Source organism: Acomys minous (genome assembly GCF_964271855.1).
Source record: "Acomys minous genome assembly, chromosome: 7".
Taxonomy (NCBI): domain Eukaryota; kingdom Metazoa; phylum Chordata; class Mammalia; order Rodentia; family Muridae; genus Acomys; species Acomys minous.
Window position 1 is genome coordinate 121,637,419 of NC_140488.1, and position 14,778 is coordinate 121,652,196.

Genomic DNA, 14,778 nt, shown 5'->3' on the forward strand with positions numbered 1-14,778 from the left:
CCTTTTGATTAATTTTGGTTGAAAGTCTATTTAGTTAGATATTAAAAGAGCTATACCAGCTTGCTTCTTGTGACTATTTTCATTGTAATATTTTTTCCAGCCTTTTACCCTAAGGTAATGTCTGTCCTTATGGCTGAGATGTGTTTCTTGAATGCAGAATAATGTTGGATCGTGTTTATGCATTCATTCAGTTAGTCTGTCTTATTATTAGAGAATTTAGTCCATTGATGTTGAAAGATCTTAATGACCGACCAGTGACTGTTAAGTCCCTTCATTTTGATGTTGGTTACAGTAGAGAGTTTGTGTGGTTGTGTTTTTGCGATGGTGTAGTTATCTATTTCCTGTGTATTTTTGATTGTAGCTTGTCCCTTTGGGGTGGAGTTTTCCTTCTAGTAATTTCTGTAAAGCAAGATTTGTGGATAGGTACTGTTGAATTTGGTTTTGCTGTGGAATATCTTTTTTCTATCAATGGTTATTGAAAGTTTCACTGGGTATAGTAGTCTAGCCTGGAATCTGTGGTCTCTTAAGGTTTGCTGTATCCAGGCTCTTCTGGCTTTTATGGTCTCTGCTGAGAAGTTGGGTATATTTCTGATAGGTTTGCTATTAAAAGTTACTTGGCCATTTTCTCTTGCCACTTTTAATAATTTTTCTTTATTCTGTATATTTTGTGTTTTGATTATTATGTGATAAGAGGTTTTTCTTTCCTGGTCTATTCTAATTGGTGTGCTGTAGGCCTCTAATATGTTTATAAACATCTCCTTCTTTAAATCTGGCATATTTTCTTCTATCGTTTTGTTGAAAATATTTTCTGGGCCTTGGAGTCAGGTGTCTTCTCTTTCCTTGAAGCCTATTATTCTCAGGTTTTGTCTTTTCATAGTGTCCTTGATTTCTTGGATGTTTTGTGTCAGGAATTTTTCAGATTTAGCATTTTCTTTGATCGTTGCTTCTAGACTTATGATTGCATCTTCTAGTCCTGGGATTCATGCCTCAGTCTCTTCAGTTCTGTTAGAGAAACTCACCTCTGTGTTGTTTGCTTTCTTCTCTAAGCTTTCTCTTTCCTGTTTTTCTTCTGTCTGGGTCTTCATCATTGTTCGCATTTTCATCTTCAGAACTTGAACTGTTTTCTTGATTTCCTTCAAATGATTGGTTGAATTTTCCTGGTTTCCTTTCAGTGCCTCTCTATAGGCCTCTTTTAAGTCTTTTACTTGTTTGGCTGTGTCTTCCTTCATTTGTTTACATATTTTATTTGTTTCCTCCATTATCATCTTCATTACTAGGGATTTGAGGTCATTTTCTTGTATTTCAATTGTGTTTGAGTTCTCCTGGTTGCTTTCTTTGGGATAGCTGGTATCTGGAGATTGTTTTTATTTTTGTTGTTCATGTTTATACACTGCCTTTTAGTCATCTTGCTGTGTCTGATGTTGGGAGGTATCTTCTGGAATAAATCACTGGTCATAGAGAGCAGTTTGTTGGTGAGTGATTGTAAGTCCAGGTCCTTTGCCCATGGTGGTCAGGGAAATCTTCACCCTGGTTTTGGCTCCTGAAGACTTTGCTCCACACCCTGTGCTCACTACTGGGTTAGCCAGGGTAGGTACTCGTGCTCTAAAACTCCAGTATCGGTTTGAGGTAGTCTGTGTAGAGCCAGCTTTCCTATCTTTGGCTGGGCTTTGAATATCCCGCCCTTGGGTCCTGGGCTTTGGTTGCTAGGCTCAGATCATCCTAGAGTGCCTGAAACCCTGTTGGCTTTTAGAAGTTGTTAAACAAAATTCTTAATGTTTTATTTGTTCTTATTTATTTTTAGTTCTTATATAGTTATTTCTCAGTAGTTACATATAGTTTATCAGAAATTCTGGCAGACAGATATATAATAACAAACAACAAAAGATCAATAGAAATTTTCAAATAGTGGTCATAGCTGAAGATATGTTTTTCTATAAGATATCAAAATTTCTTCAGTTTCAGTAATTATTTCTCATTTTTATTATCAGAATGAATATATTATCTTGGTAGTGAAGTAGAAGCCAGTATGGGCAAAAGAAATATGAAAATCACACCCAATATCCCATCTCTTTCTTTAAATGTCTCATAACTTCTTAGTTTCCTTTGCTGAATACTTAAGAAAAACATCAAAAACTTTTGCAGAAGAAGTCAGAATATTTTATAGGTAAACATTGTAAGGAATTGACAATAGATAATAACAGAAATTTATGTATTGTATAAAATGATTGATAAAGAACTTTGTTCCTTATAGAGCACTATTTTATTAGAAATGGTATTTTTACATGGTCAATTCAGTATATAAAATCTAGCATGTAATAAAATGAATGAAGCATTACTTTTCATTTTTTTCTTGGTAAAGAAATAATTTTGTATATTAAACCTTTATTTTGTGGTTTATTAGTTTAGATACTATTCAGAAACTTTTTTTGACAATTATTAGTTAAAAGATTTGTGGTCAGAATAGTTGAAGCTAAAGTGTAACTTAATTGGAAATTGATAAGAAACCAAAAATTTTGGGAAGACAGCATAAATCAGTAAAGTTGATTCAACAGGAAAATAAATCTGGTATTTTTAGAAAGAGGTATATTTCAGCATTTACAAATTCTAGAGTTGCTATAAATGACAAACCCCAGTTGTCAAATTTCTTCTAAGAAAAAAAGTACTGTGTTAAAGAAATGAAGTTTGATTAAACACAGATTAGAATTTTAGTCTATGATCATACCACCTTGAACGTTCCTGATCTCTTCTGATCTCAAAAGCTAAGCAGGCTTGGACCTAGTTAATACTTAGATGGAAGACAGATTAGGAATTCCACTTTTTGCTTTCTTTCCTCATCCCTACTTTATCTTAGTGGAGCACAAATCCAGTAGTGATGATTAAGTGGTAGGCTACCACTTTGAATCTTATCACTGTCCATGGAGCTGAGATTAGTATTGGGTGAATACTGGGACTTAGAAATATACCCTTGGGGAGATGCATGAATCTCACTGAGAAAGGGAAACAGAATAGACATGGTGAATAGATGGGGTGGGTGGGGGTGCTGTGGTGGAGATGGGGAGGACTGGACAGGGGTGGTGGTAAGGAAGGAAATAGGAGAAATAAAGTTGAGGGAGGACAGAGGGAGAAAATACTGGGAGTGACACCTGGAATAGGTGGGGTATCTGTAGGGCAATGAGAACACTGAGGAATCTATGAAGGAGGTCCAAGCTAAGACTCCTAGCAATGTCCCCACATTGCTATAGATCAAGACTTCCAATGGGGTTATTAGGATACTAACCCAGTCACAAAATATTTGACCTACAAATTGTCCTGCCTACAAAATGCAGAGGGGTAAGGATGGAGCAGAAATTGAGGGAGTTGCCAAGCAATGACTAGTCCAGCTTGAGACCTATGCATGAGAGAAGGCCTACCCCTGACACTGCTAACAACACTCTGCTATACTTGCAGATAGGAGCCTAGCATAACCCTTATCAGAATGGCTTCATCTTGCAACTGATGGAAACAGATTCAGAGATGCTCGGCCAAACATTAAGCAGAGCTTGTTTAATTCTGTTGAAGAGGGGATGAAAGATTTTAAGGGCCAGAGGGGTCAAAAACACCACAAGAAAACCTACAGAATCAACTAACCTGGGCCCATAGGGACTCACAGAGGCTGGACCACTAACCGGGGAGCCTGAATGGGACTGGCTTAGGCCCTCAGCACATATGTTAGAGATATATAGCTTGCACTTCAAATGGGACTTCTAACAGTAGGAGCAGGGGCTATCTCTGACTCTGTTGTCTTCCTTTAGGACAGTTTCCTCCTACTTCCATATCTAGTCTCAACTAGATAAGATGTGCCTAGTATTACTACAACTTGATATTCCAAAGAAGACTGATATCCATGGGAGGCCTCCCCTTTCATGAATAAATCTGGAGAGTAATGGATGGAGGGTAGCAGGGGGTACTTGGAGGAGAAGAGGAAGTGGAAACTTCAGTTAGGATGTAAAGTCAATAAAGAAATAAATTTAAAAAATACCTTTAGGGCTTAAGATCCTGAGCAATGTTAAAGGTGACACATTTGTGCTATGTAGAAAAGGGTGTGTATCTAGACTCATGCACAATGTGGTAATTATAAATTGTACCATGGCTAATTAGTTTAGCTTGCCTGATTATTTCTTCACTTAGTAAAAGTACTGTTTGGCTACTTTGGAGAGAAAGGTATGGTGGGCTATAGTGTAAACCCAAATACTGGATTGATTACAATTTCTCCATGGGGAAATCTGTCAGGAAACAGCAAAGAAATGCTTCCATTTGAATAGCTCTTAAAGAAACCTTGAATAGACATTGAAAAGTTCTTTTAGTCATGCTGTTATTTTCTGCCACTAGTCTTCAGAAGAGAGCATGAAGTTGTGCAAAGGGGTTTGAAATCACAACCTTTATCAGAACCGAGGGCTATTATTATGAAAAGAAGCCCTAGAAAGTCAGTGGATTGCAAGCCACTAGATATATTTTGTCCAGCCTTATTTGCCATGCTTTCTGAATACTAGAAAGTTTATATATGAACAGATAATTAAAAGCTTATATTCTTCTTTTACTCTAATTCTCCAGTCAATATTATTAAGAAAGTGTTTGTCATAAAGTATGGGTACAGTAAAGCTAAATTTAAATTTGTCACCTTACTAACAAAAAGGACAATGAAGTGTGAATGAAATGAAATCTGATGAGTACATGAAATATGACTTATTACCTTTAAATTATTATATTTGTTGTGTCTGTACACACACACACAAAAACACACAAACACACAGACACAGACACACACACTCACACACACACACTCTACACCACACAAGTGGAGATCAGAGAACAACTTGCAAGAGTTGGTTCTCTTCTTTCACTGTACATTCCAAGAATGGAGCTCAGGTTGCCATACTTGCAAGCAAACCTGTTAACTCCCTGAGCCATCTCACTGGCCAGATGCCTTGGTAATTTTAAATTTGTGCAACACTAAAGAAAGATGGCGTAAATGAAATGTTTACTGTGAAAATGGATTTTTCTTTTTGATTGCAGAGGAAACTTCCAAACGATCAGGACATAATTCATTGTCATGAATTCAGAGTAGAACTTGTGTGTGGCTATCAGGCAGGTTATACAAATCCAGCACTCAGTGATCAAAGCAGCACAAGTTGTAATTGATTCAAATCCTCTTACTGGAAAGAAATACTAATTTTAAAATGTGAAAGTCATAGCAAATATCAATTCATGGTTGGAGCTCATGCTTATGGAGGCAGGATATCTTATTTCTTATCTTTGTTTGTGTGTGTGTATGTGTGTGTGTGTGATTATAGTTGGATTCCATAATTTCTCCCCTTTCTTCCTTTTGAGCCCTTGCATATACCTCACCCCACTCTCTTCCAAATTCATGGACTCTTTATATATATATATATATGCTAATGCTACCAGTGTGATGTTTTGAGTGATGACTGTTTGGTACTGGATAAACAATTGGTATAGTCCTCCATGGTGAAAGCCAACTCTCTTGTTTCCACTCATGGACTTTTCTCTTTCCATTTTAGCATGCATGTTGATGTCACAGATTGGCTTCTTTTAGCTATGATCAATAGGGACCTCTCTTATTATTCAATAGGGGAAACACGTATATTTCTGAACTCTGAGTGAGGAGGAATGCAGATGTGTGAATTGAACATTACTGTTTGCTGAATTGCATTTGCATTTTATTTGTGGTTCAGTAAGATATAATCTGCATTAAATATGGTATTGGAAACAAGGTTTAGTATGGTGCTATACTTTGGTGAATATGTTAGCTGATGTGCTCATGACTTCTATGGGCTTTTTTGATTTTAGTTATGAATATAGTTTGTTTATCCTTATAAATACCTTGAACAAATTTTAATGGATAAGTCATTGGAATACACACAATATGGGTTCCAGTGTGGCACTGAGGTAAATAACTGCTAAAATATGACCCATAGGAACTTCTGTCCAAATTACAATTCCATATTCAAGGCATATAAAAGGCTGTGAGGAGTGAGATGGGATCGGAGGGTGTAAAGGTACCAGCCTCCACTGAATTGGATCCTGAGATCCATATCAGCATGTCTCCCATCCATCCATAATCTGAGTCATTTATAGGCATAACCTAAAACTTCAGGCATTAAATATATTTTAGAGAGTTGTCATTAGCCCTTTAAACTTAAAATAGTGTCTAGACACTGAGTGGATAGATGGCTAACTTACATTTGCGAAAGCTAATTATTCAATTTTTAGGAATTTTGAAATCAGTCATTCAACTCTGAGTAACTTGGAACACTCACTCCCCCCCTCCCAACCTGCTGCTTCCCAGAAAGCCACTTGATAAAATTTATCACTATACTGATGGGAATGAGATTTCTTGTACATGAAAAGATAAACTTGATCATGACACAAGATCCCACAAGAAAAGTGTTCTTGATCATGACACAAGATCCAGAGAGATAAACAAGGATTTTCTCAGTATTTGTATGGTTCTCCATGAATATTTCTAATTCTAGAAGAGACCATTGGTGCTCGCTCAATGCATGTATCATTTTAGCATGCTTCTCTGCCATCACCTGCATTCTCCTGACATCTCTTCTCCAGGTGGAGCAAGCTAGAGATGTAGGTGCATAATGGTGAGGACATAAGGAGTGGTTTCGTACAGTGTATGATAGCAGCTGAAGTTAAATACACTCACCTCTTCTTGTCCTTAGGTGTGACAAGGATGTTCTACAACTAATTATGAAAAATTGACAGTGGGATTTTGTTTTATAGAAGTAATTACCCAAGAACATAGCATTTTATTGTTTTCACTTCCTTTGCCAAATCACATTTCATCTATTCTGTAGGTACTTCTGGAAATCTCCTAAATAAATCACTGGCATATGCATCTTGCTTCTGAGTCTGATTCTGGGACTCAACCTAAGACATTCCTTCTCTCATTAGTATGTCCATAACAGATTGTAAATTATTTATGATCTAAATTCTATAAGGAACTTGAGTTGTAATACTCAGTTAAGATTCTTGGCTAGATCACACATTTGTAACTGTGAAACTCAGTGTCTGCTTTATTTTTAATGTTGTATGATGACCAACTATTTTGCAGTGGGTCTTGTGGGTTTTTTTTTGTCCTGTCACTGTAAGATAGAAGTGACACATATGTCCTTGATTTGAAATAAATGCTTTATATTTAAATCTCTCAATAAATACAAATTTACATTATGTGTGATTATGTGACTTATAAAATGTGTCACAATATTTTCAGTCTGTAGTTATAGATATATACATCTATAATATTTTAAGTAGATGTCTTCTAGAAGATCTATCAACTGCTACTTGGTATGACCCAGAAATGCTTACAAATGCAAGTGTTTTTAATCAAGATTACATGAGTCATATTTACTGCAGTCCATGGATATTCATGCCATCAGAAATAGTGAAAGAATAAGGAATTGGTATGGACATTTCTAGAGACAGGGAAAAAAACCACACCAATATGATATGATCTAACATTTTCACTTATAATGAGTTTTCTCTTCCTTTTGATAATGGAAACGTAAATTTTAGCTCCTACAGTAGTTGAAAATAAAGATATAGTATGCGTTTGTATTTTTTAATGTTGATGAATTTCCAGATTAAGAAGAGTGTTGGAGAAGAAATCACAGAGCATCACAACTACAGTTTTTGAATCATTAGACTCTCCTTATAAATGGAAAAGAATCAGTTAGTGATGCCAGATCTTTCTAAATTTTATGACTTAAATCATAGAATAGTATAAATATTTATTAATATATTTAGTACTATTCCATATATTGAGAGTTTTTGTATTTTTCTATAAATTACTCATAACACTAGTTCAAGTGAAAAATTAAGTAAAAATCTTTGCTAATAGTTTTTAATTTCTTAATTCATATGGATGCAAACAAATATAACTGCTTGGTGGTTTTTTAATTGATGACCTACAGTTCATGAGAATCAGCCATTTATAGATTTAACATCTGTATTCTTGCTTATGCTGAACTTGGTTATCTGAATGCTGTGATTCAAGGTTTGTTTGGGTTTTGTTTTGTTTTGGTTTTGTTTTGAATTTAAAATTTGTGGTTCTGTGAAATCTTGCTGCAGAAATGAGGATTTTCCTCTAGGCCATTGAATGTCATCTTTATCTAACTCTTGAGAGAAGATAGCACTTGCTGCCAAATGGGTGTGGCTGGCTCGTGCATTAGTTTGAGAAATTTTGATTTCATTACCACTCACTAATTTATATTTATTACTTTTTAATCCTAACAAGTGACTTTTAATTTTTGCTAAATAAAATCACTGACTCACAGTCTTTGATGGCTTTGAATATAGGTTATATCCTTTCTCAATTTTCTGACTGAATTTGTACTTTTAGCATTACCATCCCTTTATAAGAGTATCCTTTTATGTGTGAAGGCCAAATTAAAATAACCTACAATGGCTTTTCTCTGTTTTTTGTTGTTGCTTTGTTTGCTTGTTTTTGGTTTTTAGAGACAGGGTTTCTCAGTGTATCTTTGATTGACCTGGACTCATTTGGTAGATCAGGCTGGCCTTGAACTCACAGCGATCTGCTTGGCTCTGCCTCACTGAGGGCTGGGATTAAAGGCATGGACCCAGCTCCTACAATGATTTTTAAAACTGTTTTATGCTTAAGATCAAGCCCTGTTTTCTGTTGATCAATGCTTACTCTTTGCAGCCCTTCATTCTGGTTTGAGTTCCAACCAGAGATAAATACCTTATGAGTTATAACACTCACAATATTATAAAGGAGATGATTTAAAAGAAGCCCATTCAATACTCAAATATCTATAGTTCATTTTGAAACATAAGATTCTTTTAAAAGAAATTTTGCTTTTCATCTTTACTCTTGTAGAAATGTGGCCAGACATGAGAAATAAAATATTACTCATTACCAAGAACTGTCCATGTATGGAAAGCATCTATCTAGTTTGCTTGATGGCTCCATTGCAGATGCAGCTAAAGACTGGTATGAATTCATCGTCTATCATTGTTGTGTTTTAATGTGTCCTCTTTTAAGGTAGTAACCAGATTATTAGCCTATCTATAGATCTGGGACATGTGCATTATTTTGCCATTTAGGATAGAAATCCAACCAAGTATATGCTGAAAGTTTAAAGTGAATTCATTCAGTTTCTCTTTTCCTTTAACTATTTTCCAGACTATTTAGAGAAATGTCAATTCTTCAGAGTAAAACAAAATAGGCAAAATTCCAAGAGGTTAAATTTAGTTTTTGTGAATGTCTTCCCACCATAAAATATTTCCAACTTAGCTCAGTTAATTGAGTTTACAGCTATGAAATGCCCCCAAGGAATTGATAGGAGAGACCTATTGTGACATAGCTTTCTATCTTGGCTTTAAAAAAATATTATAATTTTGGCTTCTTTAAAAAGATCCACTTGCTGTAGAGTTATCACTGGTGAGTAAATGTTTATGCAGAAATTATCTTGTGGATGTTTACACATGTTCAACCTAAAGCAGTTTTTCTCGTGTGTGTGTGTGTGTGTGTGTGTGTGTGTGTGTGTGTGTGTGTGTGTGTGTGCATGCATGTGTGTGTGTGAGAGAGACAGAGAAAGAGACAGAGACAGAGAGACAGAGATGGGAGAGAAGGAAAGAGAGGAAAGAAAAGGGAGAGAGAGAAATCTGACTTTAGTTTCCATGGGAATAGGCTAAATAAGGACTTTAACAGACAGGAGTATGGCAGTTCCCAGCTGCTGAGTTTTAGCACAGTGTTATTGAGACAAAATCTGAATACATCTCAGTCCTTTCTATTATGAAATCAATATTACAATTTGGTACCTGGGACATATAATATTGAATACCAACTTGCTTTGTGATAGTGATAATCATTCAGTTAGTCTGGTGAAAAGAACTCAGACAGAAGACTTGCCCAGTATAAGTGTTCCATTACCCTATGCACATAATGCTCTGTTACAACTTTTGTATTTCTTTTACCTCCATTTTATATACAGAATTTAGCCCCTCATCATCTAAATACCAATGAGAAGTCTACAGAAAAGAGAATTGAACCATTTTCTTAGACTTCTGTTGACTGTATAAAGGATCTGTGCTTTCATATGCTTGTTGCTCTAGTTTTAGTGGCCTACTTGCTATTGTGCAATGAAATAGATGGGAAATTAGTTTCCTTTCTATACTGATAGAAATATAGTATTGTAATCATTAAGCTAAAAAGGCACCATATGTGAATTTTATTTTTATAAAAAGTTATTGGCTATTAAACAAATACCCTAAACTGCAATCTGTAAGATGTTGAATCATGCATTTTTGGTGGCCTATCTGGAACACACACACACACACACAAACACAAACAGGGGGAGAGAGAGAGAGCAGCAGCAGCAGCAGAAGCAGTAAAAATGCATACTAATTTTCTGTTAAAGAACATTTAAATATCTGGACATAAAGAAAGAAAGAAAATGAAATATTCCCAGTTCATTTTCCTGGCCTGCTGCCACTTCACTCTTTGGTGTGAATCTGTGAGGAGATTTGACAAGTGCAAAAAAATGTGAGAGCAAAAGAAATAATAAAGGATAATTGTGTAAGGTTTGGGATATATAATTTTGTTTGATTTCATTATTCCCTAATGAACACAGATATTGAAGCATCGCATTGCATCTCATAAGCATTTATGGTTTTGCTATGTCAATAAAATAGACATAAAGAAAGGTGAAAGCTGAAAATTTAAAATCTTCATAGTTGTAATTTAAAAAGTTATCTTTGTGTGTGTGTGTGTGTGTGTGTGTGTGTGTGTGTGTGTGTGTCTGCACATGAACACTGGCGTTTTCAGGAGACAGAGCAGGTGTGTATTGGATGTGTATGCATATGAAGTATAGAAGACAAACACAGCTGTTGATTCTCACCTTCCACCCCTTTTGCCTTGTTTTAGATACTTTCTTTTATTTACTGCTGTATATACCAGACTAGCTGACCAGTGAGCCTCTGGAAATTGTTTTTGTCTCTGCATTCCATCTTGCCATAGGATTAAAAATGAATGGCTCTTTGTCCAGTGATACCTGGGCTCTGAAATCAGCTTATTTTTATTTTTTCATTAAAAATACATTCTTCTCTCATACATTACATCCTGATCACAGTTTCTCCACTCCTCTCCTCCCAGCTCCTCCTCACTTCCCTTCTCCCTCAGATCCACTCTCTTTTAATTTCCTCTTCAGAAAAGAGCAGGCCTCCAAGAGACAACAGCCAAACAGGACAAAACAGGATACAGTAAGTCAAGGAAAATCTTTTATATAGAGGCTTGAGAAACTAATTTGGAGAGGCAGAAACAGTTGGATCTCTGTGAGTTCGAGGCTAGCTTGCTCTACAAAGTGAGTCCAGGACAGCCAAGGCTACACAGAGAAACCCTGTCTTGGGGAAAAAATAAGCTAACTCAATAAGAGGTAGAGTCCCAAGACCTGGCAACAGTCAGAGATATGTCCACTCCCACTGTTAAGAATCCCACAAGAACACCAAGCTAGCTGCCACATGCTTGTGTAATAAGCGCATTATCTACTAAATCATGTCACTAGGCCATACACTTGGGATTTGATATCTAGATTAAAATTGTAAAGGTACATAGGAAGATAGGATTTTAATATGAAAAGTTGTCAATGAAGGACTCACTGTGTTTTGCATGAGTCATTTCCTGGGTTTGTATACTAAATGGCTTGGAGACTTCTACAGTCTATGTGCAAGCATAAAATAGCACTCTGCTGAAAGCTAGGCAGGTGGAGAGTAACTGTGAAATTGTCATTCATCAGTGGGATGGTTTTGCTACTGATTTTGTTTCTGTGTGTGTACGTGTGGAATGATGTAAATACATATTTTTAGACATCAAAAAAAATTCAAGTAGGCTTTTTTGCAGGGGAGGATCCAAAATGGTGGCACTGACAGCACACTGCCTCTGATTAGCAGAAGAACTAGGACTGCACAGAGACCTAAAGAACAGACTAAGAGCTACAAAATACCAGTGCTGCTAATTCGTAGGTCTGAGGGATCCACATTGTGTGGGGCTCAGGTGGGTGTGACTCCTGGTCATCCAGTTACCCCACAGAAAAATCCTGGGGACAGCATACATTAGTCACCATCTTGAGGACTGAGGAACATCCTTGCAGCTTCAGGCTCTCACCGCCAGTCTACTGCTTGCCGGATCCAGGACAAACGACTGTGGGATATCCTTGTAGCTCTGGAATCTCACTGCTCCTCTACTGTTTGCGGAATCCTGGACAGGGAGCAGATAGGCAGAGCTGAGTCCCAGCACCTGACACAATCTACATTAGCTGCCTCCAGAGAAGCTGAGTTCTTTATTTCCTGTGTAGTGGAGAGTGGGGTCTGACTTTCACATGAACTCTCATGTCCCATATTTGACCACGTCCCCTGGAGGGGGAGACCTGGTGGCACTCAGAGGAAGGACAGCAGGCTACCAAGAAGAGCCTTGATACCATATGAACATATACAGGGGGAGAAAGTCCCCCTCAGTCACAGTCATTGGGGAGGGGAGTAGGGGGAAAATGGGAGGGAGGGAGGAATGGGAGGATACAAGGGATGGGATAACAATTGACATGTAATATGAATAAATTAATAAAATGTATATTTTTAAAAAAGAAGCTGAGTTGTTTAGGGGTCTTATGTTTTTAGGTCTAGATAGACGTTTTAAGTTGATAATGATGAGATATGATAGATACTGATTTTCATTCAGAATTTTAGATGCACCAAGATAGGAAAGATGTTTTATTCAAGGCTGTCAAATACAAATAGACAAAACACTAAGAATGTAACATTTATATAATTCCTGATTGTGTTATGGTTTTTCTTGCTATAGGTAGTCTATTGTATATATGTGTAATAATATAAATGTATATGTAAAATATTTAAACCAAATTCAAGTAGTATAAACTATGGGGCAATTAATTCTAAAAACTGGGCCATTTTTTATTGCACTGATTTTTTTCTTGAACTTCTTTAAAAGAGAAAACACTACAGAAGTTGGCCTCGTATCTTTTAGCCTTACTGGTATATGTTCATGGCTTCTTCAGAGTGTTTAAGTCTTTTTTGTTGTTGTTTTTGTTTTTTGTTTGCTTGTTTTTTTATTTTTTAGAGACAGGGTTTCTCTGTGTAGCCTTGGATGTCCTGGACTCCATGTTGACCTGTGTGTACTACAAATGAATGACAGAAACATCTAGGCTTCTTGATGTACAGAAGACATTAATCATCATGAAATAAAAGGACAAAAACACACCTACACACTCTTTATACCAAGATGAGAATTTATTTTATTTTCTTCTGCTTTTTAAAGAGAGACTGTATCTACATATCCCAGATTGCTCTTGAACTCACAGGGATCCTCAGCCTACCTAATGATGAGATTATAGGTATGTGCCATTATTGTTGGGTAAAATTATAAGGTTTTTCATCTACCATCTATTTCTCTATCTGTCTGTCTATCTGTCTATCTTGCATTTTTCATGTTCTTGAGAATTTTATACATGTGTGCGGTGGAATACAATCATATCCACCCTTAGGTTCCTCTCCTTCTACTTTCTATTGCTCCAACACCCATCCCTCAACTTCTGGTAATTTTTTTGATAACACACTAGGTCCAATTAGTGCTGCCCATATATGCATGAGTGTGGGGCATCCACAGGAGCACTTTTAATCCTGTCAGTGAGCATATACTCAATAAAGAACTATTCTTGTCCCCAGAAGCTATCAATCGCCAATAACTAGCTCATGAGTAAAGGGTTTATTAATGCTTCTTGCTAGAAAGTGCTTCAACTTCTTACAGGAAATTCTTCTGGGTAAGTTTTCTATTAAATCTCATCTGAGCAAGTGCTGCCTGCCATAGATAAAGTAATATGACTCACACACTGTCAAGCTGGAGGGGTAACTGCTCTATTTGTTCCAGCATAGTTTTATGCTTATCTTTCTCAGAGCTGACCAAGCTTAACTAATTATGTTTTCTGTGTTTGGATATATTTTCCTAGTTAAAAAATAATTTATTACTAGGAGAATAATCTGTTTGCCTAGTGTAAAGAAACCCAACTGGAGATTCAGAGCAAATGTGATGTTTTCAGAAAAAAAAAAAGATAAGAAGTTTTCTGAGCTGCATAAATGGCTACTCTGGGAAATATAGTTTTATATACTACTGACCTGGATACAACTTAAAAAGTATGATTTATCCACTAAATTTATAAAATAATATACAATTTGAGGAGCTTCTTTCAGAAGAGATGATAGTAAAAGAAGAGACATTTTGATATTTAGATAATTTTGTGTCTGGGGTGGATATATTTTTAAATATAACAAAATATTTTGTATGAATTCTGTGTTTCATAGTTATTTGCCACTTTTCATCTTAAAATTGTATTGGGTGATCTAAATATATTTAAATTTAAAATTGTTTTAAATAATAAAAATATAATAAAACTGCCTTGTTAAATAAAATAAAATAATACTGCAAAAGAATCTTAATGTATTCTGAATAAGTTGATGAAGAGGAATTTTGAGTCAATAAATAATTTAAAGAAAATGCAGGGACCTTGTAGTTCATTAAAAAGGCACAGATTAATTAATTTATTTTGTTTTATTTTGTTGTATTACATTTTATTTTGATTACTTATATGACTGTTTTCCTAGGAGGAAAAAATGGTATGTATCCTGATGGACAGGAAATAAGAAGGTACAGAAGTGGGAGCAGAAACAACAATCAGAATA